Source organism: Calliopsis andreniformis, unplaced genomic scaffold (assembly GCF_051401765.1).
Source record: "Calliopsis andreniformis isolate RMS-2024a unplaced genomic scaffold, iyCalAndr_principal scaffold0001, whole genome shotgun sequence".
NCBI lineage: Eukaryota > Metazoa > Arthropoda > Insecta > Hymenoptera > Andrenidae > Calliopsis > Calliopsis andreniformis.
In genome coordinates this window covers 633,011-659,421 of record NW_027480422.1, presented here as the reverse complement: position 1 = coordinate 659,421, position 26,411 = coordinate 633,011, and positions in this window count along the sequence as shown.

The following is a 26,411-nucleotide window of genomic DNA, read 5'->3' as shown; positions in this document are numbered from 1 at the left end:
CTTCTAAGGCCCTAACTATTCGTTGTGGTGGAGCAACGCCCTAGAGTGAAGCCTAGGTTGCCCGGAACGTAGATATGACCATAGCTTTCACACTGGTTGCAATTATTTCTGTTATACAAGGGAAAAACTGTTGTATTTATATTGTATTTTATGCTTCTGGCGTTGACTTCTTAGGCCCTAACTATTCGATCTGGTGGAGCAACGCCCTAGAGCGAAGCCTAGGTTGCCCGGAATGTAGAAATGACCATCACTTTCACACTGGTTGCAATTATTCTTGTTATACCATGGAAGAACTGTTGTATTTATTTTGAATTTTATGCTTCAGGCGTTGACCTCCAAGGCCGTAGCTATTCGATGTGGTGGAGCAACGCCCTAGAGTGAAGCCTAGGTTGCCCGGGACGTAGAAATGACCATCACATTCACTCTGGTTGCAATTATTCCTGCTATACGATGGAAAAACTGTTGTATTTATATTATATTTTATGCTTCAGGCGTTGACCTCTAAGGCCGTAGATATACGATGTGGTGGAGCAACGCCCTAGAGTGAAGCCTAGGTTGCCCGGAACGTAAAAATGACCATTACTTCCACACTGTTTGCAATTATTCATATAATACAGTTGAAAAACTGTTGTATTTATATTGCACTTTATGCTTCTGGCATTGACTTCTAAGGCCCTAACTATTCGATGTGGTGGAGCTACGCCCTAGAGTGAAGCCTAGGTTGCCCGGAATGTAGAAATGACCATCACTCTCACACTGGTTGCAATTATTCGTTTTATACGATGGAAAAACTGTTGTACTTATATTGTATTTTATGCTTCTGGCGTTGTCTTCTTAGGCCCTAACTATTCGATATGGTGGAGCAACGCCCTGGAGAGAAGCCTATATTGCCCGGAAAGTAGAAGTGACCATTACCTTCTGGCTTGTTGAAATTATTCCTGTTATACGATGAAAAAACTGCAGTATTTTTATTGTATTTTATGCGTCTGGAATTGTTTTCGAAGGCCCTATCTATTGGATGTGGTGGAGCAACGCCCTAGAGCGAAACCTAGGTTGCCCGGAACGTAGAAATGACCATTACCTTCACTCTGGTTGCAATTATTCCTGTTATACGATGGAAAAACTGTTGTATTTATATTATATTTTATACTTCAGACGTAGACTTCTAAGGCCGTAGCTATTCGATGTGGTGGAGCAACGCCCTAGAGTGAAGCCTCGGATGCCCGCAACGTAGAAATGACCATATCTTTCACACTGTTTGCAATTATTCCTGTTATACGATTGTCGAACTGTTGTATTTATTTTGTATTTGGTGCTCCAGGCGTTGACTTCTTAGGCCCTAACTATTCGTTGTGGTGGAGCAACGCCCTAGAGTGAAGCCTAGGTTGCCCGGAACGTAGATATGACCATATCTTTCACACTGGTTGCAATTATTCCTGTTGGACGATGGAAAAACTGTGGTATTTATATTGTATTTTATGCTTCTGGCGTAGGCTTCTTAGGCCCTAACTATTCGATATGGGGGAACCACGCCTTAGACTGAAGCTTAGGTTGCCCGGAACGTAGAAATGACCATTACTTTCACACTGGTTGCAATTATTCCTGTTATATGATTGAAAAGCTGTTGTATCTATTTTGTATTTTATGCTTCTGACGTTGACTTCTTATGTCCTAACTATTGGATCTGGTGGAGCAACGCCCTAGGGTGAAGCCTAGGTTGCCCGGAACGTAGAAATGACCATAATTTTCATACTGATTGCAATTATTCGTTCTATACGATGGAAAAACTGTTGTATTTATATTGTATTTTAACCTTCTGGCGTTGACTCCTAAGCCCGTACCTATTCGATGTGGTGCAGCAACGCCCTAGAGTGAAGCCTATGTTGCCCCGAACGTAGAAATGACCGGTACTTTCACACTGGTTGCAGTTATTCCTGTTATACGATGGAAAAACTGTTGCATTTTTATTGTATTTTATGCTTCGGGCGTTGACTTCTTAGGCCCTAACTGTTCGATCTGTTGGAACAACGCCCTAGAGTGAAGCCTAGATTGCCCGGAACGTAGAAATGACCATAACTTTCACACTGGTTGCAATTATTCGTTTTATACAATAGAAAAACTGTTCTATTTAATTTGTATTTTATGCTTTGGGACTAGACTTCTAAGGCCCTAACTATTCGATGCGGTGGAGCAACGCCCTAGAGTGAAGCCTAGGTTGCCCGGAACGTGGAAATGACCATAGCTTTCACACTGGTTGCTATTATTCCTGTTATACAAGGGAAAAACTGTTGTATTTATATTGTATTTTATGCTTCTGGCGTTGACTCCTTAGGCCCTAACTATTCGACCTGGTGGAGCAACGCCATAGAGTGAAGCCTAGGTTGCCCGGAATGTAGAAATGACCATCACTTTCACACTGGTTGCAATTATTCTTGTTATACGATGGAAAAGCTGTTGTATTTATTTTGTATTTTATGCCCCTGGCGTTGCCTCCTAAGGCCGTAGCTATTCAATGTGGTGGAGCAACGCCCTAGACTGAAGCCTAGGTTGCCCGGAACGTAGAAATGACCATGTCTTTCACACTGGTTGCAATTATTCCTGATATACGATGGAAAAACTGTTATATCTACTTTGTATTTTATGCTTCTGACGTTGACTTCTTAGGCCCTAACTATTCGATCTGGTGGAGCAACGCCCTAGAGTGAAGCCTGGGTTGCCCGGAAAGTAGAAATGACCATCAGTTTCACACTGGTTGCAATTATTCTTGTTATACGATGGAAAAACTGTTGCATTTATTTTGTATTTTATGCCTCTGTCGTTGAGTCCTAAGGCCGTAGCTATTCGATGTGGTGGAGCAACGCCCTAGACTGAAGCCTAGGTTGCCCGGAACGCAGAAATGACCATGTCTTTCACACTGGTTGCAATTATTCCTGTTATACGATGGAAAAACTGTTGTATTTATATTGTATTTTATGCTTCTGGCGTTGACTTCTAAGGCCGCAGCTATCCGATGTGGTGGAGCAACGCCCTAGAGTGAAGCCTAGGTTGCCCGGAACGTAGAAATGACCATACCTTTCACACTGGTTGCAATTATCCCTGTTATACAAGGGAATAACTGTTGTATTTATATTGCAGTTTATGCTTCTGGCGTTGACTTCTTAGGCCCTTGCTATTCGATCTGGTGGAACAACGCCCTAGAGTGAAGCCTAGGTCGCCAGAAACGTAGAAATGACCATCACTTTCACATTTGTTGCAATTATTCCCGTTATTCGATGGAAAAACTGTTGCATTTTTATTGTATTTTCTGCTTCTGGCTTTGACTTCTAACGTCCTAGCTATTCGATCTGGTGGAACAACGCCCTAGAGTGTAGCCTAGGTTGCCCGGAACGTATAAATGACCATAGCTTTCACACTGGTTGCAATTATTCCTGTTATACAAGGGAAAAACTGTTGTATTTATATTGTATTTTAACCTTCTGGCGTTGACTCCTAAGGCCGTACCTATTCGATGTGGTGCAGCAACGCCCTAGAGTGAAGCCTATGTTGCCCCGAACGCAGAAATGACCAGTACTTTCACACTGGTTGCAGTTATTCCTGTTATACGATGGAAAAACTGTTGCATTTTTATTGTATTTTATGCTTCTGGCGTTGACTTCTTGGGCCCTAACTATTCGATCTGTTGGAACAACGCCCTAGAGTGAAGCCTAGATTGCCCGGAACGTAGAAATGACCATAACTTTCACACTGGTAGCAATTATTCGTTTTATACAATGGAAAAACTGTTCTATTTAATTTGTATTTTATGCTTTGCGCCAAGACTTCTAAGGCCCTAACTATTCGATGCGGTCGAGCAACGCCCTAGAGTGAAGCCTAGGTTGCCCGGAACGTAGAAAAGACCATAGCTTTCACACTGGTTGCAATTATTCCTGTTATACAAGGGAATAACTGTTGTATTTATATTGCAGTTTATGCTTCTGGCGTTGACTTCTTAGGCCCTAGCTATTCGATCTGGTGGAACAACTCCCTAGAGTGAAGCCTAGGTTGCCCGGAATGTAGAAATGACCATCACTTTCACACTGGTTGCAATTATTCTTGTTATACGATGGAAAAGTTGTTGTATTTATTTTGTATTTTATGCCGCTGGCGTTGACTCCTAAGGCCGTAGCTAATCGATGTGGTGGAGCAACGCCCTAGGGTGAAGCCTAGGTTGCCCGGAACGTAGAAATGACCATAGCTTTCACACTGGTTGCAATTATTCCTGTTATACAAGGGAATAACTGTTGTATTTATATTGCAGTTTATGCTTCTGGCGTTGACTTCTTAGGCCCTAGCTATTCGATCTGGTGGAACAACGCCCTAGAGTGAAGCCTAGGTAGCCCGGAACGTAGAAATGACCATCACTTTCACACTGGTTGCAATTATTCCTGTTATACGATGGAAAAACTGTTGTATCTATTTTGTATTTTATGCTTCTGGCGTTGACTTCTTAGGTCCTAACTATTGGATCTGGTGGAGCAACGCCCTCTGGTGAAGCCCAGGTTGCCCGCAACGTAGAAATGACCATCACTTTCACACTGGTTGCAATTATTCTTGTTATACGATGGAAAAACTGTTGTATTTATTTTGTACTTTATGCCTCTGTCGTTGAGTCCTAAGGCCGTAGCTATTCGATGTTGTGGAGCAACACCCTAGACTGAAGCCTAGGTTGCCCGGAACGTAGAATTGACCATGTCTTTCACACTGGTTGCAATTATTCCTGTTATACGATGGAAAAACTGTTGTATTTATATTGTATTTTATGCTTCTGGCGTTGACTTCTAAGGCCGCAGCTATCCGATGTGGTGGAACAACGCCCTAGAGTGACGCGTAGGTTGCCCGGAACGTAGAAATGACCATACCTTTCACACTGGTTGCAATTATTCCTGTTATACAAGGGAATAACTGTTGTATTTATATTGCAGTTTATGCTTCTGGCGTTGACTTCTTAGGCCCTAGCTATTCGATCTGGTGGAACAAGGCCATAGAGTGAAACCTAGGTTGCCCGGAACGTAGAAATGACCATCACTTTCACACTGGTTGCAATTATTCCTGTTATACGATGGAAAAACTGTTATATCTATTTTGTATTTTATGCTTCTGGCGTTGACTTCTTAGGTCCTAACTATTGGATCTGGTTGAGCAACGCCCTCTGCTGAAGCCCAGGTTGCCCGGAACGTAGAAATGACAATAACTTTCATACTGATTGCAATTATTCGTATTATTCGAAAGAAAATCTGTTGTATTTATATTGTACTTTATGCGTCTGGAGTTGTTTTCTAAGGCCCTAACTATTCGACCTGGTGGACCAACGCCCTAGAGTGAAGCCTAGGTTGCCCGGAACGTAGAAATGACCATAGCTTTCACACTGGTTGTAATTATTCCTGTTATACGATGGAATATCTATTGTATTTATATTTTATTTAATGCTTCTGGCGTTGACTTCTTAGGCCCTAACTATTCGATCTGGTGAAGCAACGCCCTAGAGTGAAGCCTAGATTTCCCGGAACCTAGAAATGACCAGTACTTTCACACTGGTTGCAGTTATTCCTGTTATACGATGGAAAAACTGTTGCATTTTTATTGTATTTTATGCTTCTGGCGTTGACTTCTTAGGCCCTTGCTATACGATCTGGTGGAGCAACGCTCTAGAGTGAAGCCTAGGTTGCCCGGAACGTAGAAATTACCATAGCTTTCACACTGGTTGCAATTATTCCTGTTATACAAGGGAAAAACTGTTGTATTTATATTGTATTTTATGCTTCTGGCGTTGACTTCTTAGGCCCTAACTATTCGATCTCGTGGAGCAACGCCCTAGAGTGTAGCCTAGGTTGCCCGGAATGTAGAGATGACCATCACTTTCACACTGGTTGCAATTATTCTTGTTATACCATGGAAAGACTGTTGTATTTATTTCGTATTTTATGCCTCTGGCGTTGACTCCTAAGGCCGTAGCTATTCGATGTGGTGGAGCAACGCCCTAGGGTGAAGCCTAGGTTGCCCGGAACGTAGAAATGACCATAACTATCAGACTGGTTGCAATTATTCCTGTTATACGATGGAAAAACTGTTGTATTTGTATTGTATTTTATGCTTCTGGTGTAGACTTCTTAGGCCCTAGCTATTCGATCTGGAGGAACAACGCCCTAGAGTGAAGCCTAGGTTGCCCGGAACGTAGAAATGACCATCACTTTCACACTGGTTGTAATTATTCTTGTTATACGATGGAAAAACTGTTGTATTTATTTTGTACTTTATGCCTCTGTCGTTGACTCCTAAAGCCGTAGCTATTCGATGTGGTGGAGCAACGCCCTAGGGTGAAGCCTAGGTTGCCCGGAACGTAGAAATGACCATAGCTTTCACACTGGTTGCAATTATTCCTGTTATACAAGGGAATAACTGTTGTATTTATATTGCAGTTTATGCTTCTGGCGTTGACTTCTTAGGCCCTGGCTATTCGATCTGGTGGAACAACGCCCTAGAGTGAAGCCTAGGTAGCCCGGAACGTAGAAATGACCATCACTTTCACACTGGTTGCAATTATTCCTGTTATACGATGGAAAAACTGTTGTATCTATTTTGTATTTTATGCTTCTGGCGTTGACTTCTTAGGTCCTAACTATTGAATCTGGTGGAGCAACGCCCTCTGGTGAAGCCCAGGTTGCCCGGAACGTAGAAATGACCATCACTTTCACACTGGTTGCAATTATTCTTGTTATACGATGGAAAAACTGTTGTATTTATTTTGTACTTTATGCCTCTGTCGTTGAGTCCTAAGGCCGTAGCTATTCGATGTTGTGGAGCAACACCCTAGACTGAAGCCTAGGTTGCCCGGAACGTAGAATTGACCATGTCTTTCACACTGGTTGCAATTATTCCTGTTATACGATGGAAAAACTGTTGTATTTATATTGTATTTTATGCTTCTGGCGTTGACTTCTAAGGCCGCAGCTATCCGATGTGGTGGAGCAACGCCCTAGAGTGAAGCGTAGGTTGCCCGGAACGTAGAAATGACCATACCTTTCACACTGGTTGCAATTATTCCTGTTATACAAGGGAATAACTGTTGTATTTATATTGCAGTTTATGCTTCTGGCGTTGACTTCTTAGGCCCTAGCTATTCGATCTGGTGGAACAAGGCCATAGAGTGAAACCTAGGTTGCCCGGAACGTAGAAATGACCATCACTTTCACACTGGTTGCAATTATTCCTGTTATACGATGGAAAAACTGTTATATCTATTTTGTATTTTATGCTTCTGGCGTTGACTTCTTAGGTCCTAACTATTGGATCTGGTTGAGCAACGCCCTCTGCTGAAGCCCAGGTTGCCCGGAACGTAGAAATGACAATATCTTTCATACTGATTGCAATTATTCGTATTATTCGAAAGAAAATCTGTTGTATTTATATTGTACTTTATGCGTCTGGAGTTGTTTTCTAAGGCCCTAACTATTCGACCTGGTGGACCAACGCCCTAGAGTGAAGCCTAGGTTGCCCGGAACGTAGAAATGACCATAGCTTTCACACTGGTTGCAATTATTCCTGTTATACAAGGGAAAAACTGTTGTATTTATATTGTATTTTATGCTTCTGGCGTTGACTTCTTAGGCCCTAACTATTCGATCTCGTGGAGCAACGCCCTAGAGTGTAGCCTAGGTTGCCCGGAATGTAGAGATGACCATCACTTTCACACTGGTTGCAATTATTCTTGTTATACCATGGAAAGACTGTTGTATTTATTTCGTATTTTAAGCCTCTGGCGTTGACTCCTAAGGCCGTAGCTATTCGATGTGGTGGAGCAACTCCCTAGGGTGAAGCCTAGGTTGCCCGGAACGTAGAAATGACCATAACTATCAGACTGGTTGCAATTATTCCTGTTATACGATGGAAAAACTGTTGTATTTGTATTGTATTTTATGCTTCTGGTGTAGACTTCTTAGGCCCTAGCTATTCGATCTGGAGGAACAACGCCCTAGAGTGAAGCCTAGGTTGCCCGGAACGTAGAAATGAGCATCACTTTCACACTGGTTGTAATTATTCTTGTTATACGATGGAAAAACTGTTGTATTTATTTTGTACTTTATGCCTCTGTCGTTGAGTCCTAAGGCCGTAGCTATTCGATGTGGTGGAGCAACGCCCCAGACTGAAGCCTAGGTTGCCCGGAACGTAGAAATGACCATGTCTTTCACACTGGTTGCAATTATTCCTGTTATACGATGGAAAAACTGTTGTATTTATATGGTATTTTATGCTTCTGGCGTTGACTTCTAAGGCCGCAGCTATCCGATGTGGTGGAGCAACGCCCTAGAGTGAAGCCTAGGTTGCCCGGAACGTAGAAATGAACGTACCTTTCACACTGGTTGCAATTATTCCTGTTATACAAGGGAATAACTGTTGTATTTATATTGCAGTTTATGCTTCTGGCGTTGACTTCTTAGGCCCTAGCTATTCGGTCTGGACGAACAACGCCCTACAGTGAAGCCTAGGTAGCCCGGAACGTAGAAATGACCATCACTTTCACACTGGTTGCAATTATTCCTGTTATACGATGGAAAAACTGTTGTATCTATTTTGTATTTTATGCTACTGGGGTTGACTTCTTAGGTCCTAACTATTGGATCTGGTCTAGCAACGCCCTCTGGTGAAGCCCAGGTTGCCCGGAACGTAGAAATGACCATCACTTTCACACTGGTTGCAATTATTCTTGTTATACGATGGAAAAACTGTTGTATTTATTTTGTATTTTATGCCTCTGTCGTTGAGTCCTAAGGCCGTAGCTATTCGATGTGGTGGAGCAACGCCCTAGACTGAAGCCTAGGTTGCCCGGAACGTAGAAATGACCATGTCTTTCACACTGGTTGCAATTATTCCTGTTATACAAGGGAATAACTGTTGTATTTATATTGCAGTTTATGCTTCTGGCGTTGACTTCTTAGGCCCTAGCTATTCGATCTGTTGGAACAACGCCCTAGAGTGAAGCCTAGGTCGCCAGAAACGTAGAAATGACCATCACTTTCACACTGGTTGCAATTATTCCTGTTATACGATGGAAAAACTGTTGTATCTATTTTGTATTTTATGCTTCTGGCGTTGACTTCTTAGGTCCTAACTATTGGATCTGGTGGAGCAACGCCCTCTGGTGAAGCCCAGGTTGCCCGGAACGTAGAAATGACCATTACTTTCATACTGATTGCAATTATTCGTATTATTCGATGGAAAATCTGTTGTATTTATATTGTACTTTATGCGCCTGGAGTTGTTTTCTAAGGCCCTACCTATTCGAACTGGTGGACCAACGCCCTAGAGTGAAGCCTAGGTTGCACGGAACGTAGAAATGCCCATCACTTTCACACTGGTTGTAATTATTCCTGTTATACGATGGAATAACTGTTGTATTTATATTTTGTTTAATGCTTCTGGCGTTGACTTCTAAGGCCCTTGCTATTCGATCTGGTGGAGCAACACTCTAGAGTGAAGCCTTGGCTGCCCGGAACGTAGAAATGACCATCACCTTCACTCTGGTAGCAATTATTCCTGTTGTACGATGGAAAAACTGTGGTATTTATATTGTATTTTATGCTTCTGGCGTAGGCTTCTTAGGCCCTAACTATTCGATATGTGGGAACCACGCCCTAGACTGAAGCCTAGGTTGCCCGGAACGTAGAAATGACCATTACTTTCGCACTGGTTGCAATTATTCCGGTTATATGATTGAAAAGCTGTTGTATCTATTTTGTATTTTATGCTTCTGACGTTGACATCTTATGCCCTAACTATTGGATCTGGTGGAGCAACGCCCTAGGGTGAAGCCTAGGTTGCCCGGAACGTAGAAATGACCATAATTTTCATACGGATTGCATTTATTCTTGTTATACGATGGAAAAGCTGTTGTATTTATTTTGTATTTTATGCCTTTGGCGTTGACTCCTAAGGCCGTATCTATTCGATGTGGTGGAGCAACGCCCTAGCGTGAAGCCTAGGTTGCCCGGAACGTATAAATGACCATAGCTTTCACACTGGTTGCAATTGTTCCTGTTATACAAGGGAAAAACTGTTGTATTTATATTGTATTTTATGCTTCTGGCGTTGACTTCTTAGGCCCTACCTATTCGATCTGGTGGAGCAACGCCCTAGAGTGAAGCCCAGGTTGCCCGGAACGTAGAAATGACCATCACTTTCACACTGGTTGCAATTATTCTTGTTATACGATGGAAAAACTGTTGTATTTATTTTGTATTTTATGCCTCTGTCGTTGAGTCCTAAGGCCGTAGCTATTCGATGTGGTGGAGCAACGCCCTAGACTGAAGCCTAGGTTGCCCGGAACGTTGAAATGACCATGTCTTTCACACTGGTTGCAATTATTCCTGTTATATGATTTAAAAACTGTTGTATTTATATTGTATTTTATGCTTCTGGCGTTGACTTCTAAGGCCGCAGCTATCCGATGTGGTGGAGCAACGCCCTAGAGTGAAGCCTAGGTTGCCCGGAACGTAGAAATGAACGTACCTTTCACACTGGTTGCAATTATTCCTGTTATACAAGGGAATAACTGTTGTATTTATATTGCAGTTTATGCTTCTGGCGTTGACTTCTTAGGCCCTGGCTATTCGATCTGGTGGAACAACGCCCTAGAGTGAAGCCTAGGTAGCCCGGAACGTAGAAATGACCATCACTTTCACACTGGTTGCAATTATTCCTGTTATACGATGGAAAAACTGTTGTATCTATTTTGTATTTTATGCTTCTGGCGTTGACTTCTTAGGTCCTAACTATTGAATCTGGTGGAGCAACGCCCTCTGGTGAAGCCCAGGTTGCCCGGAACGTAGAAATGACCATCACTTTCACACTGGTTGCAATTATTCTTGTTATACGATGGAAAAACTGTTGTATTTATTTTGTACTTTATGCCTCTGTCGTTGAGTCCTAAGGCCGTAGCTATTCGATGTTGTGGAGCAACACCCTAGACTGAAGCCTAGGTTGCCCGGAACGTAGAATTGACCATGTCTTTCACACTGGTTGCAATTATTCCTGTTATACGATGGAAAAACTGTTGTATTTATATTGTATTTTATGCTTCTGGCGTTGACTTCTAAGGCCGCAGCTATCCGATGTGGTGGAGCAACGCCCTAGAGTGAAGCGTAGGTTGCCCGGAACGTAGAAATGACCATACCTTTCACACTGGTTGCAATTATTCCTGTTATACAAGGGAATAACTGTTGTATTTATATTGCAGTTTATGCTTCTGGCGTTGACTTCTTAGGCCCTAGCTATTCGATCTGGTGGAACAAGGCCATAGAGTGAAACCTAGGTTGCCCGGAACGTAGAAATGACCATCACTTTCACACTGGTTGCAATTATTCCTGTTATACGATGGAAAAACTGTTATATCTATTTTGTATTTTATGCTTCTGGCGTTGACTTCTTAGGTCCTAACTATTGGATCTGGTTGAGCAACGCCCTCTGCTGAAGCCCAGGTTGCCCGGAACGTAGAAATGACAATATCTTTCATACTGATTGCAATTATTCGTATTATTCGAAAGAAAATCTGTTGTATTTATATTGTACTTTATGCGTCTGGAGTTGTTTTCTAAGGCCCTAACTATTCGACCTAGTGGACCAACGCCCTAGAGTGAAGCCTAGGTTGCCCGGAACGTAGAAATGACCATAGCTTTCACACTGGTTGCAATTATTCCTGTTATACAAGGGAAAAACTGTTGTATTTATATTGTATTTTATGCTTCTGGCGTTGACTTCTTAGGCCCTAACTATTCGATCTCGTGGAGCAACGCCCTAGAGTGTAGCCTAGGTTGCCCGGAATGTAGAGATGACCATCACTTTCACACTGGTTGCAATTATTCTTGTTATACCATGGAAAGACTGTTGTATTTATTTCGTATTTTAAGCCTCTGGCGTTGACTCCTAAGGCCGTAGCTATTCGATGTGGTGGAGCAACTCCCTAGGGTGAAGCCTAGGTTGCCCGGAACGTAGAAATGACCATAACTATCAGACTGGTTGCAATTATTCCTGTTATACGATGGAAAAACTGTTGTATTTGTATTGTATTTTATGCTTCTGGTGTAGACTTCTTAGGCCCTAGCTATTCGATCTGGAGGAACAACGCCCTAGAGTGAAGCCTAGGTTGCCCGGAACGTAGAAATGAGCATCACTTTCACACTGGTTGTAATTATTCTTGTTATACGATGGAAAAACTGTTGTATTTATTTTGTACTTTATGCCTCTGTCGTTGAGTCCTAAGGCCGTAGCTATTCGATGTGGTGGAGCAACGCCCCAGACTGAAGCCTAGGTTGCCCGGAACGTAGAAATGACCATGTCTTTCACACTGGTTGCAATTATTCCTGTTATACGATGGAAAAACTGTTGTATTTATATGGTATTTTATGCTTCTGGCGTTGACTTCTAAGGCCGCAGCTATCCGATGTGGTGGAGCAACGCCCTAGAGTGAAGCCTAGGTTGCCCGGAACGTAGAAATGAACGTACCTTTCACACTGGTTGCAATTATTCCTGTTATACAAGGGAATAACTGTTGTATTTATATTGCAGTTTATGCTTCTGGCGTTGACTTCTTAGGCCCTAGCTATTCGGTCTGGACGAACAACGCCCTACAGTGAAGCCTAGGTAGCCCGGAACGTAGAAATGACCATCACTTTCACACTGGTTGCAATTATTCCTGTTATACGATGGAAAAACTGTTGTATCTATTTTGTATTTTATGCTACTGGGGTTGACTTCTTAGGTCCTAACTATTGGATCTGGTCTAGCAACGCCCTCTGGTGAAGCCCAGGTTGCCCGGAACGTAGAAATGACCATCACTTTCACACTGGTTGCAATTATTCTTGTTATACGATGGAAAAACTGTTGTATTTATTTTGTATTTTATGCCTCTGTCGTTGAGTCCTAAGGCCGTAGCTATTCGATGTGGTGGAGCAACGCCCTAGACTGAAGCCTAGGTTGCCCGGAACGTAGAAATGACCATGTCTTTCACACTGGTTGCAATTATTCCTGTTATACAAGGGAATAACTGTTGTATTTATATTGCAGTTTATGCTTCTGGCGTTGACTTCTTAGGCCCTAGCTATTCGATCTGTTGGAACAACGCCCTAGAGTGAAGCCTAGGTCGCCAGAAACGTAGAAATGACCATCACTTTCACACTGGTTGCAATTATTCCTGTTATACGATGGAAAAACTGTTGTATCTATTTTGTATTTTATGCTTCTGGCGTTGACTTCTTAGGTCCTAACTATTGGATCTGGTGGAGCAACGCCCTCTGGTGAAGCCCAGGTTGCCCGGAACGTAGAAATGACCATTACTTTCATACTGATTGCAATTATTAGTATTATTCGATGGAAAATCTGTTGTATTTATATTGTACTTTATGCGCCTGGAGTTGTTTTCTAAGGCCCTACCTATTCGAACTGGTGGACCAACGCCCTAGAGTGAAGCCTAGGTTGCACCGAACGTAGAAATGCCCATCACTTTCACACTGGTTGTAATTATTCCTGTTATACGATGGAATAACTGTTGTATTTATATTTTGTTTAATGCTTCTGGCGTTGACTTCTAAGGCCCTTGCTATTCGATCTGGTGGAGCAACACTCTAGAGTGAAGCCTTGGCTGCCCGGATCGTAGAAATGACCATCACCTTCAATCTGGTAGCAATTATTCCTGTTGTACGATGGAAAAACTGTGGTATTTATATTGTATTTTATGCTTCTGGCGTAGGCTTCTTAGGCCCTAACTATTCGATATGTGGGAACCACGCCCTAGACTGAAGCCTAGGTTGCCCGGAACGTAGAAATGACCATTACTTTCGCACTGGTTGCAATTATTCCGGTTATATGATTGAAAAGCTGTTGTATCTATTTTGTATTTTATGCTTCTGACGTTGACATCTTATGCCCTAACTATTGGATCTGGTGGAGCAACGCCCTAGGGTGAAGCCTAGGTTGCCCGGAACGTAGAAATGACCATAATTTTCATACGGATTGCATTTATTCTTGTTATACGATGGAAAAGCTGTTGTATTTATTTTGTATTTTATGCCTTTGGCGTTGACTCCTAAGGCCGTATCTATTCGATGTGGTGGAGCAACGCCCTAGCGTGAAGCCTAGGTTGCCCGGAACGTATAAATGACCATAGCTTTCACACTGGTTGCAATTGTTCCTGTTATACAAGGGAAAAACTGTTGTATTTATATTGTATTTTATGCTTCTGGCCTTGACTTCTTAGGCCCTACCTATTCGATCTGGTGGAGCAACGCCCTAGAGTGAAGCCCAGGTTGCCCGGAACGTAGAAATGACCATCACTTTCACACTGGTTGCAATTATTCTTGTTATACGATGGAAAAACTGTTGTATTTATTTTGTATTTTATGCCTCTGTCGTTGAGTCCTAAGGCCGTAGCTATTCGATGTGGTGGAGCAACGCCCTAGACTGAAGCCTAGGTTGCCCGGAACGTTGAAATGACCATGTCTTTCACACTGGTTGCAATTATTCCTGTTATATGATTTAAAAACTGTTGTATTTATATTGTATTTTATGCTTCTGGCGTTGACTTCTAAGGCCGCAGCTATCCGATGTGGTGGAGCAACGCCCTAGAGTGAAGCCTAGGTTGCCCGGAACGTAGAAATGAACGTACCTTTCACACTGGTTGCAATTATTCCTGTTATACAAGGGAATAACTGTTGTATTTATATTGCAGTTTATGCTTCTGGCGTTGACTTCTTAGGCCCTAGCTATTCGATCTGGTGGAACAACGCCCTAGAGTGAAGCCTAGGTCGCCAGAAACGTAGAAATGACCATCACTTTCACACTGGTTGCAATTATTCCTGTTATACGATGGAAAAACTGTTGTATCTATTTTGTATTTTATGCTTCTGGCGTTGATTTCTTAGGTCCTAACTATTGGGTCTGGTGGAGCAACGCCCTCTGGTGAAGCCCAGGTTGCCCGGAACGTAGAAATGACCATGTCTTTCACACTGGTTGCAATTATTGCTGTTATACGATGGAAAAGCTGTTGTATTTATATTGTATTTTATGCTTCTGGCGTTGACTTCTAAGGCCGCAGCTATCCGATGTGGTGGAGCAACGCCCTAGAGTGAAGCCTAGGTTGCCCGGAACGTAGAAATGACATACCTGTCACACTGGTTGCAATTATTCCTGTTATACAAGGGAATAACTGATGTATTTATATTGCAGTTTATGCTTCTGGCGTTGACTTCTTAGGCCCTAGCTATTCGATCTGGTGGAACAACGCCCTAGAGTGGAGCCTAGGTTGCCCGGAACGTAGAAATGACCATCACTTTCACACTGGTTGCAATTATTCCTGTTATACGATGGCAAAACTGTTGTATCTATTTTGTATTATATGCTTCTGGCGTTGACTTCTTAGGTCCTAACTATTGGATCGGGTGGAGCAACGCCCTAGAGTGAAGCCTGGGTTGCCCGGAATGTAGAGATGACCATCACTTTCACACTAGTTGCAATTATTCTTGTTATATGATGGAAAAACTGTTGTATTTATATTGTACTTTATGCACCTGGAGTTGTTTTCTAAGGCCCTAACTATTCGACCTGGTGGACCAACGCCCTAGAGTGAAGCCTAGGTTGCACGGATCGTAGAAATGACCATGTCTTTCACACTGGTTGCAATTATTCCTGTTATATGATTTAAAAACTGTTGTATTTATATTGTATTTTATGCTTCTGGCGTTGACTTCTAAGGCCGCAGCTATCCGATGTGGTTGTGCAACGCCCTAGAGTGAAGCCTAGGTTGCCCGGAACGTAGAAATGAACGTACCTTTCACACTGGTTGCAATTATTCCTGTTATACAAGGGAATAACTGTTGTATTTATATTGCAGTTTATGCTTCTGGCGTTGACTTCTTAGGCCCTAGCTATTCGATCTGGTGGAACAACGCCCTAGAGTGAAGCCTAGGTCGCCAGAAACGTAGAAATGACCATCACTTTCACACTGGTTGCAATTATTCCTGTTATACGATGGAAAAACTGTTGTATCTATTTTGTATTTTATGCTTCTGGCGTTGACTTCTTAGGTCCTAACTATTGGGTCTGGTGGAGCAACGCCCTCTGGTGAAGCCCAGGTTGCCCGGAACGTAGAAATGACCATGTCTTTCACACTGGTTGCAATTATTGCTGTTATACGATGGAAAAGCTGTTGTATTTATATTGTATTTTATGCTTCTGGCGTTGACTTCTAAGGCCGCAGCTATCCGATGTGGTGGAGCAACGCCCTAGAGTGAAGCCTAGGTTGCCCGGAACGTAGAAATGACATACCTGTCACACTGGTTGCAATTATTCCTGTTATACAAGGGAATAACTGATGTATTTATATTGCAGTTTATGCTTCTGGCGTTGACTTCTTAGGCCCTAGCTATTCGATCTGGTGGAACAACGCCCTAGAGTGGAGCCTAGGTTGCCCGGAACGTAGAAATGACCATCACTTTCACACTGGTTGCAATTATTCCTGTTATACGATGGAAAAACTGTTGTATCTATTTTGTATTATATGCTTCTGGCGTTGACTTCTTAGGTCCTAACTATTGGATCTGGTGGAGCAACGCCCTAGAGTGAAGCCTAGGTTGCCCGGAATGTAGAGACGACCATCACTTTCACACTAGTTGCAATTATTCTTGTTATATGATGGAAAAACTGTTGTATTTATTTTGTAGTTTATGCCTCTGGCGTTGACTCCTAAGGCCGTAACTATTCGATGTGGTGGAGCAACGCCCTAGAGTGTAGCCTAGGTTGCCCGGAATGTAGAGATGACCATCACTTTCACGCTGGTTGCAATTATTCTTGTTATACCATGGAAAGACTGTTGTATTTATTTCGTATTTTAAGCCTCTGGCGTTGACTCCTAAGGCCGTAGCTATTCGATGTGGTGGAGCAACTCCCTAGGGTGAAGCCTAGGTTGCCCGGAACGTAGAAATGACCATAACTATCAGACTGGTTGCAATTATTCCTGTTATACGATGGAAAAACTGTTGTATTTGTATTGTATTTTATGCTTCTGGTGTAGACTTCTTAGGCCCTAGCTATTCGATCTGGAGGAACAACGCCCTAGAGTGAAGCCTAGGTTGCCCGGAACGTAGAAATGAGCATCACTTTCACACTGGTTGTAATTATTCTTGTTATACGATGGAAAAACTGTTGTATTTATTTTGTACTTTATGCCTCTGTCGTTGAGTCCTAAGGCCGTAGCTATTCGATGTGGTGGAGCAACGCCCCAGACTGAAGCCTAGGTTGCCCGGAACGTAGAAATGACCATGTCTTTCACACTGGTTGCAATTATTCCTGTTATACGATGGAAAAACTGTTGTATTTATATGGTATTTTATGCTTCTGGCGTTGACTTCTAAGGCCGCAGCTATCCGATGTGGTGGAGCAACGCCCTAGAGTGAAGCCTAGGTTGCCCGGAACGTAGAAATGAACGTACCTTTCACACTGGTTGCAATTATTCCTGTTATACAAGGGAATAACTGTTGTATTTATATTGCAGTTTATGCTTCTGGCGTTGACTTCTTAGGCCCTAGCTATTCGGTCTGGACGAACAACGCCCTACAGTGAAGCCTAGGTAGCCCGGAACGTAGAAATGACCATCACTTTCACACTGGTTGCAATTATTCCTGTTATACGATGGAAAAACTGTTGTATCTATTTTGTATTTTATGCTACTGGGGTTGACTTCTTATGTCCTAACTATTGGATCTGGTCTAGCAACGCCCTCTGGTGAAGCCCAGGTTGCCCGGAACGTAGAAATGACCATCACTTTCACACTGGTTGCAATTATTCTTGTTATACGATGGAAAAACTGTTGTATTTATTTTGTATTTTATGCCTCTGTCGTTGAGTCCTAAGGCCGTAGCTATTCGATGTGGTGGAGCAACGCCCTAGACTGAAGCCTAGGTTGCCCGGAACGTAGAAATGACCATGTCTTTCACACTGGTTGCAATTATTCCTGTTATACAAGGGAATAACTGTTGTATTTATATTGCAGTTTATGCTTCTGGCGTTGACTTCTTAGGCCCTAGCTATTCGATCTGTTGGAACAACGCCCTAGAGTGAAGCCTAGGTCGCCAGAAACGTAGAAATGACCATCACTTTCACACTGGTTGCAATTATTCCTGTTATACGATGGAAAAACTGTTGTACCTATTTTGTATTTTATGCTTCTGGCGTTGACTTCTTAGGTCCTAACTATTGGATCTGGTGGAGCAACGCCCTCTGGTGAAGCCCAGGTTGCCCGGAACGTAGAAATGACCATTACTTTCATACTGATTGCAATTATTCGTATTATTCGATGGAAAATCTGTTGTATTTATATTGTACTTTATGCGCCTGGAGTTGTTTTCTAAGGCCCTACCTATTCGAACTGGTGGACCAACGCCCTAGAGTGAAGCCTAGGTTGCACGGAACGTAGAAATGCCCATCACTTTCACACTGGTTGTAATTATTCCTGTTATACGATGGAATAACTGTTGTATTTATATTTTGTTTAATGCTTCTGGCGTTGACTTCTAAGGCCCTTGCTATTCGATCTGGTGGAGCAACACTCTAGAGTGAAGCCTTGGCTGCCCGGAACGTAGAAATGACCATCACCTTCACTCTGGTAGCAATTATTCCTGTTGTACGATGGAAAAACTGTGGTATTTATATTGTATTTTATGCTTCTGGCGTAGGCTTCTTAGGCCCTAACTATTCGATATGTGGGAACCACGCCCTAGACTGAAGCCTAGGTTGCCCGGAACGTAGAAATGACCATTACTTTCGCACTGGTTGCAATTATTCCGGTTATATGATTGAAAAGCTGTTGTATCTGTTTTGTATTTTATGCTTCTGACGTTGACATCTTATGCCCTAACTATTGGATCTGGTGGAGCAACGCCCTAGGGTGAAGCCTAGGTTGCCCGGAACGTAGAAATGACCATAATTTTCATACGGATTGCATTTATTCTTGTTATACGATGGAAAAGCTGTTGTATTTATTTTGTATTTTATGCCTTTGGCGTTGACTCCTAAGGCCGTATCTATTCGATGTGGTGGAGCAACGCCCTAGCGTGAAGCCTAGGTTGCCCGGAACGTATAAATGACCATAGCTTTCACACTGGTTGCAATTGTTCCTGTTATACAAGGGAAAAACTGTTGTATTTATATTGTATTTTATGCTTCTGGCCTTGACTTCTTAGGCCCTACCTATTCGATCTGGTGGAGCAACGCCCTAGAGTGAAGCCCAGGTTGCCCGGAACGTAGAAATGACCATCACTTTCACACTGGTTGCAATTATTCTTGTTATACGATGGAAAAACTGTTGTATTTATTTTGTATTTTATGCCTCTGTCGTTGAGTCCTAAGGCCGTAGCTATTCGATGTGGTGGAGCAACGCCCTAGACTGAAGCCTAGGTTGCCCGGAACGTTGAAATGACCATGTCTTTCACACTGGTTGCAATTATTCCTGTTATATGATTTAAAAACTGTTGTATTTATATTGTATTTTATGCTTCTGGCGTTGACTTCTAAGGCCGCAGCTATCCGATGTGGTGGAGCAACGCCCTAGAGTGAAGCCTAGGTTGCCCGGAACGTAGAAATGAACGTACCTTTCACACTGGTTGCAATTATTCCTGTTATACAAGGGAATAACTGTTGTATTTATATTGCAGTTTATGCTTCTGGCGTTGACTTCTTAGGCCCTAGCTATTCGATCTGGTGGAACAACGCCCTAGAGTGAAGCCTAGGTCGCCAGAAACGTAGAAATGACCATCACTTTCACACTGGTTGCAATTATTCCTGTTATACGATGGAAAAACTGTTGTATCTATTTTGTATTTTATGCTTCTGGCGTTGACTTCTTAGGTCCTAACTATTGGGTCTGGTGGAGCAACGCCCTCTGGTGAAGCCCAGGTTGCCCGGAACGTAGAAATGACCATGTCTTTCACACTGGTTGCAATTATTGCTGTTATACGATGGAAAAGCTGTTGTATTTATATTGTATTTTATGCTTCTGGCGTTGACTTCTAAGGCCGCAGCTATCCGATGTGGTGGAGCAACGCCCTAGAGTGAAGCCTAGGTTGCCCGGAACGTAGAAATGACATACCTGTCACACTGGTTGCAATTATTCCTGTTATACAAGGGAATAACTGATGTATTTATATTGCAGTTTATGCTTCTGGCGTTGACTTCTTAGGCCCTAGCTATTCGATCTGGTGGAACAACGCCCTAGAGTGGAGCCTAGGTTGCCCGGAACGTAGAAATGACCATCACTTTCACACTGGTTGCAATTATTCCTGTTATACGATGGAAAAACTGTTGTATCTATTTTGTATTATATGCTTCTGGCGTTGACTTCTTGGGTCCTAACTATTGGATCTGGTGGAGCAACGCCCTAGAGTGAAGCCTAGGTTGCCCGGAATGTAGAGATGACCATCACTTTCACACTAGTTGCAATTATTCTTGTTATATGATGGAAAAACTGTTGTATTTATTTTGTAGTTTATGCCTCTGGCGTTGACTCCTAAGGCCGTAACTATTCGATGTGGTGGAGCAACGCCCTAGAGTGAAGCCTAGGTTGCCCGGAACGTAGAAATGACCATACCTATCACACTGGTTGCAATTATTCCTGTTATACAAGGGAATAACTGTTGTATTTATATTGCAGTTTATGCTTCTGGCGTTGACTTCTTAGGCCGTAGCTATTCGATCTGGTGGAACAACGCCCTAGAGTGAAGCCTAGGTTGCCCGGAACGTAGAAATGACCATCACTTTCACACTGGTTGCAATTATTCCTGTTATACGATGGAAAAACTGTTGTATCTGTTTTGTATTTTATGCTTCTGGCGTTGACTTCTTAGGTCCTAACTATTGGATCTGGTGGAGCAACGCCCTCTGGTGAAGCCCAGGTTGCCTGGAACGTAGAAATGACCATAACTTTCATACTGATTGCAATTATTCGTATTATTCGAAGGAAAATCTGTTGTATTTATATTGTACTTTATGCACCTGGAGTTGTTTTCTAAGGCCCTAACTATTCGACCTGGTGGACCAACGCCCTAGAGTGAAGCCTAGGTTGCACGGATCGTAGAAATGCCCATCACTTTCACACTGGTTGTAATTATTCCTGTTATACGATGGAATAACTGTTGTATTTATATTTTGTTTAATGCTTCTGGCGTTGACTTCTAAGGCCCTTGCTATTCGATCTGGAGGAGCAACACTCTAGAGTGAAGCCTAGGTTGCCCGGAACGTAGAAATGACCATCACCTTCACTCTGGTAGCAATTATTCCTGTTGTACGATGTAAAAACTGTGGTATTTATATTGTATTTTATGCTTCTGGCGTAGGCGTCTTGGGCCCTAACTATTCGATATGGGGGAACCACGCCCTAGACTGAAGCCTAGGTTGCCCGGAACGTAGAAATGACCATTACTTTCACACTGGTTGCAATTATTCCTGTTATATGATTGAAAAGCTGTTGTATCTATTTTGTATTTTATGCTTCTGGCGTTGACTTCTTAGGTCCTAACTATTGGATCTGGTGGAGCAACGCCCTCTGGTGAAGCCCAGGTTGCCCGGAACGTAGAAATGACCATCACTTTCACACTGGTTGCAATTATTCTTGTTATACGATGGAAAAACTGTTGTATTTATTTTGTATTTTATGCCTCTGTCGTTGAGTCCTAAGGCCGTAGTTATTCGATGTTGTGGAGCAACACCCTAGACTGAAGCCTAGGTTGCCCGGAACGTAGAATTGACCATGTCTTTCACACTGGTTGCAATTATTCCTGTTATACGATGGAAAAACTGTTGTATTTATATTGCAGTTTATGCTTCTGGCGTTGGCTTCTTAGGCCCTAGCTATTCGATCTGGTGGAACAAGGCCATAGAGTGAAACCTAGGTTGCCCGGAACGTAGAAATGACCATCACTTTCACACTGGTTGCAATTACTCCTGTTATACGATGGAAAAACTGTTATATCTATTTTGTATTTTATGCTTCTGGCGTTGACTTCTTAGGTCCTAACTATTGGATCTGGTTGAGCAACGCCCTCTGCTGAAGCACAGGTTGCCCGGAACGTAGAAATGACAATAACTTTCATACTGATTGCAATTATTCGTATTATTCGAAAGAAAATCTGTTGTATTTATATTGTACTTTATGCGTCTGGAGTTGTTTTCTAAGGCCCTAACTATTCGACCTGGTGGACCAACGCCCTAGAGTGAAGCCTAGGTTGCCCGGAACGTAGAAATGACCATAGCTTTCACACTGGTTGTAATTATTCCAGTTATACGATGGAATAACTGTTGTATTTATATTTTATTTAATGCTTCTGGCGTTGACTTCTTAGGCCCTAACTATTCGATCTGGTGAAGCCACGCCCTAGAGTGAAGCCTAGATTGCCCGGAACCTAGAAATGACCAGTACTTTCACACTGGTTGCAGTTATTCCTGTTATACGATGGAAAAACTGTTGCATTTTTATTGTATTTTATGCTTCTGGCGTTGACTTCTTAGGCCCTTGCTATTCGATCTGGTGGAGCAACGCTCTAGAGTGAAGCCTAGGTTGCCCGGAACGTAGAAATGACCATAGCTTTCGCACTGGTTGCAATTATTTCTGTTATACAAGGGAAAAACTGTTGGATTTATATTGTATTTTATGCTTCTGGCGTTGACTTCTTAGGCCCTAACTATTCGATCTCGTGGAGCAACGCCCTAGAGTGTAGCCTAGGTTGCCCGGAATGTAGAGATGACCATCACTTTCACACTGGTTGCAATTATTCTTGTATTACGATGGAAAGACTGTTGTATTTATTTCGTATTTTATGCCTCTGGCGTTGACTCCTAAGGCCGTAGCTATTCGATGTGGTGGAGCAACGCCCTAGGGTGAAGCCTAGGTTGCCCGGAACGTAGAAATGACCATAACTATCAGACTGGTTGCAATTATTCCTGTTATACGATGGAAAAACTGTTCTATTTGTATTGTATTTTATGCTTCTGGTGTAGACTTCTTAGGCCCTAGCTATTCGATCTGGAGGAACAACGCCCTAGAGTGAAGCCTAGGTTGCCCGGAACGTAGAAATGACCATCACTTTCACACTTGTTGTAATTATTCTTGTTATACGATGGAAAAACAGTTGTATTTATTTTGTACTTTATGCCTCTGTCGTTGACTCCTAAGGCCGTAGCTATTCGATGTGGTGGAGCAACGCCCTAGAGTGAAGAATAGGCTGCCCGGAACGTAGAAATGACCATGTCTTTCACACTGGTTGCAATTATTCCTGTTATACGATGGAAAAGCTGTTGTATTTATATTGTATTTTATGCTTCTGGCGTTGACTTCTAAGGCCGCAGCTATCCGATGTGGTGGAGCAACGCCCTAGAGTGAAGCCTAGGTTGCCCGGAACGTAGAAATGACCATACCTTTCACACTGGTTGCAATTATTCCTGTTATACAAGGGAATAACTGATGTATTTATATTGCAGTTTATGCTTCTGGCGTTGACTTCTTAGGCCCTAGCTATTCGATCTGGTGGAACAACGCCCTAGAGTGGAGCCTAGGTTGCCCGGAACGTAGAAACGACCATCACTTTCACACTGGTTGCAATTATTCCTGTTATGCGATGGAAAGACTGTTGTATCTATTTTGTATTATATGCTTCTGGCGTTGACTTCTTAGGTCCTAACTATTGGATCTGGTGGAGCAACGCCCTAGAGTGAAGCCTAGGTTGCCCGGAATGTAGAGATGACCATCACTTTCACACTAGTTGCAATTATTCTTGTTATATGATGGAAAAACTGTTGTATTTATTTTGTATTTTATGCCTCTGGCGTTGACTCCTAAGGCCGTAACTATTCGATGTGGTGGAGCAACGCCCTAGAGTGAAGCCTAGGTTGCCCGGAACGTAGAAATGACCATACCTATCACACTGGTTGCAATTATTCCTGTTATACAAGGGAATAACTGTTGTATTTATATTGCAGTTTATGCTTCTGGCGTTGACTTCTTAGGCCGTAGCTATTCGATCTGGTGGAACAACGCCCTAGAGTGAAGCCTAGGTTGCCCGGAACGTAGAAATGACCATCACTTTCACACTGGTTGCAATTATTCCTGTTATACGATGGAAAAACTGTTGTATCGATTTTGTATTTTATGCTTCTGGCGATGACTTCTTAGGTCCTAACTATTGGATCTGGTGGAGCAACGCCCTCTGGTGAAGCCCAGGTTGCCCGGAACGTAGAAATGACCATAACTTTCATACTGATTGCAATTATTCGTATTATTCGATGGAAAATCTGTTGTATTTATTTTGTACTTTATGCACCTGGAGTTGTTTTCTAAGGCCCTAACTATTCGACCTGGTGGACCAACGCCCTAGAGTGAAGCCTAGGTTGCACGGATCGTAGAAATGCCCATCACTTTCACACTGGTTGTAATTATTCCTGTTATACGATGGAATAACTGTTGTATTTATATTTTGTTTAATGCTTCTGGCGTTGACTTCTAAGGCCCTTGCTATTCGATCTGGAGGAGCAACACTCTAGAGTGAAGCCTAGGTTGCCCGGAACGTAGAAATGACCATCACATTCACTCTGGTAGCAATTATTCCTGTTGTACGATGGAAAAACTGTGGTATTTATATTGTACTTTATGCTTCTGGCGTAGGCTTCTTAGGCCCTAACTATTCGATATGGGGGAACCACGCCCTAGACTGAAGCCTAGGTTGCCCGGAATGTAGAAATGACCATCAGTTTCACACTGGTTGCAATTATTCTTGTTATACGATGGAAAAACTGTTGCATTTATTTTGTATTTTATGCCTCTGTCGTTGAGTCCTAAGGCCGTAGCTATTCGATGTGGTGGAGCAACGCCCTAGACTGAAGCCTAGGTTGCCCGGAACGTAGAAATGGCCATGTCTTTCATACTGGTTGCAATTATTCCTGTTATACGATGGAAAAACTGTTGTATTTATATTGTATTTTATGCTTCTGGCGTTGACTTCTAAGGCCGCAGCTATCCGATGTGGTGGAGCAACGCCCTAGAGTGCAGCCTAGGTTGCCCGGAACGTAGAAATGGACGTACCTTTCACACTGGTTGCAATTATTCCTGTTATACAAGGGAATAACTGCTGTATTTATATTGCAGTTTATGCTTCTGGCGTTGACTTCTTAGGCCCTAGCTATTCGATCTGGTGGAACAACGCCCTAGAGTGAAGCCTAGGTCGCCAGAAACGTAGAAATGACCATCACTTTCACACTGGTTGCAATTATTCCCGTTATTCGATGGAAAAACTGTTGCATTGTTATTGTATTTTCTGCTTCTGGCTTTGACTTCTAAGGTCCTAGCTATTCGATCTGGTGGGGAACGTCCAAGAGTGAAGCCTATGGTGCCCGGAACGCACAAATGACCATTACCTTCACGCTGGTTGCAATTATTCCTTTTATACGATGGAAAAACTGTTGTATTTTTATTGTATTTTATGCTTCTGGCGTTGATTTCTAAGACCCTAACTAGGCGATCTGGTTGAGCAACGTCCTACAGTTAAGCATACGTTGCCCGGAACGTAGAAATGACCTTTACTTTCACACTGTTTGCAAATATACATCATATACGATGGAAAAGCTGTTGTACTTATATTGTATTTTATGCTTCTGGAGTTGACTTCTTAGGCCCTAACTATTCGATCTGGTGCAACAATGCCCTAGAGTGAAGCCTAGTTCGCCCGCAACGTAGAAATGACCATAACTTTCACACTGGTTGCAATTATTCGTTTTATACAATGGAAAAACTGTTCTATTTATTTTGTATTTTATGCTTCGGGCGTTGACTTCTAAGGCCCTAACTATCCGATCTGGTGGAGCAACGCTCTAGAGTGAAGCCTAGGTTGCCCAGAACGTAGAAATGACCATTACCTTCACACTGCTTGCCATTATACATTTTATACGATGGAAAAACTGTTGTACATATGTTGTACTATATTCTTCTGGCGCTGAATTCTAAGTCCCTAGCTATTCGATCTGGTGGAGCAACGCCCTAGAGTGAAGCCTAGATTGCCCGGAACGTAGATATAACCATATCTTCCACACTGGTTGCAATTATTCGTTTTATACCATGGAAAAACTGTTGTATTTATGTTGTATTTTATGCTTCTGGCGTTGACTTCTAAGGCCGAAGCTATTCGACCTGGTGGACCAACGCCCTAGAGTGAACCGTGGGTTGCCAGGAACGTGGTAATGACCATCACTTTCACATTTGTTGCAATTATTCCCGTTATACGATGGAAAAACTGTTGTATTTTTATTGTATTTTAGGTTTCGGGCGTTGACTTCTAAGGCCCTAGCTATTG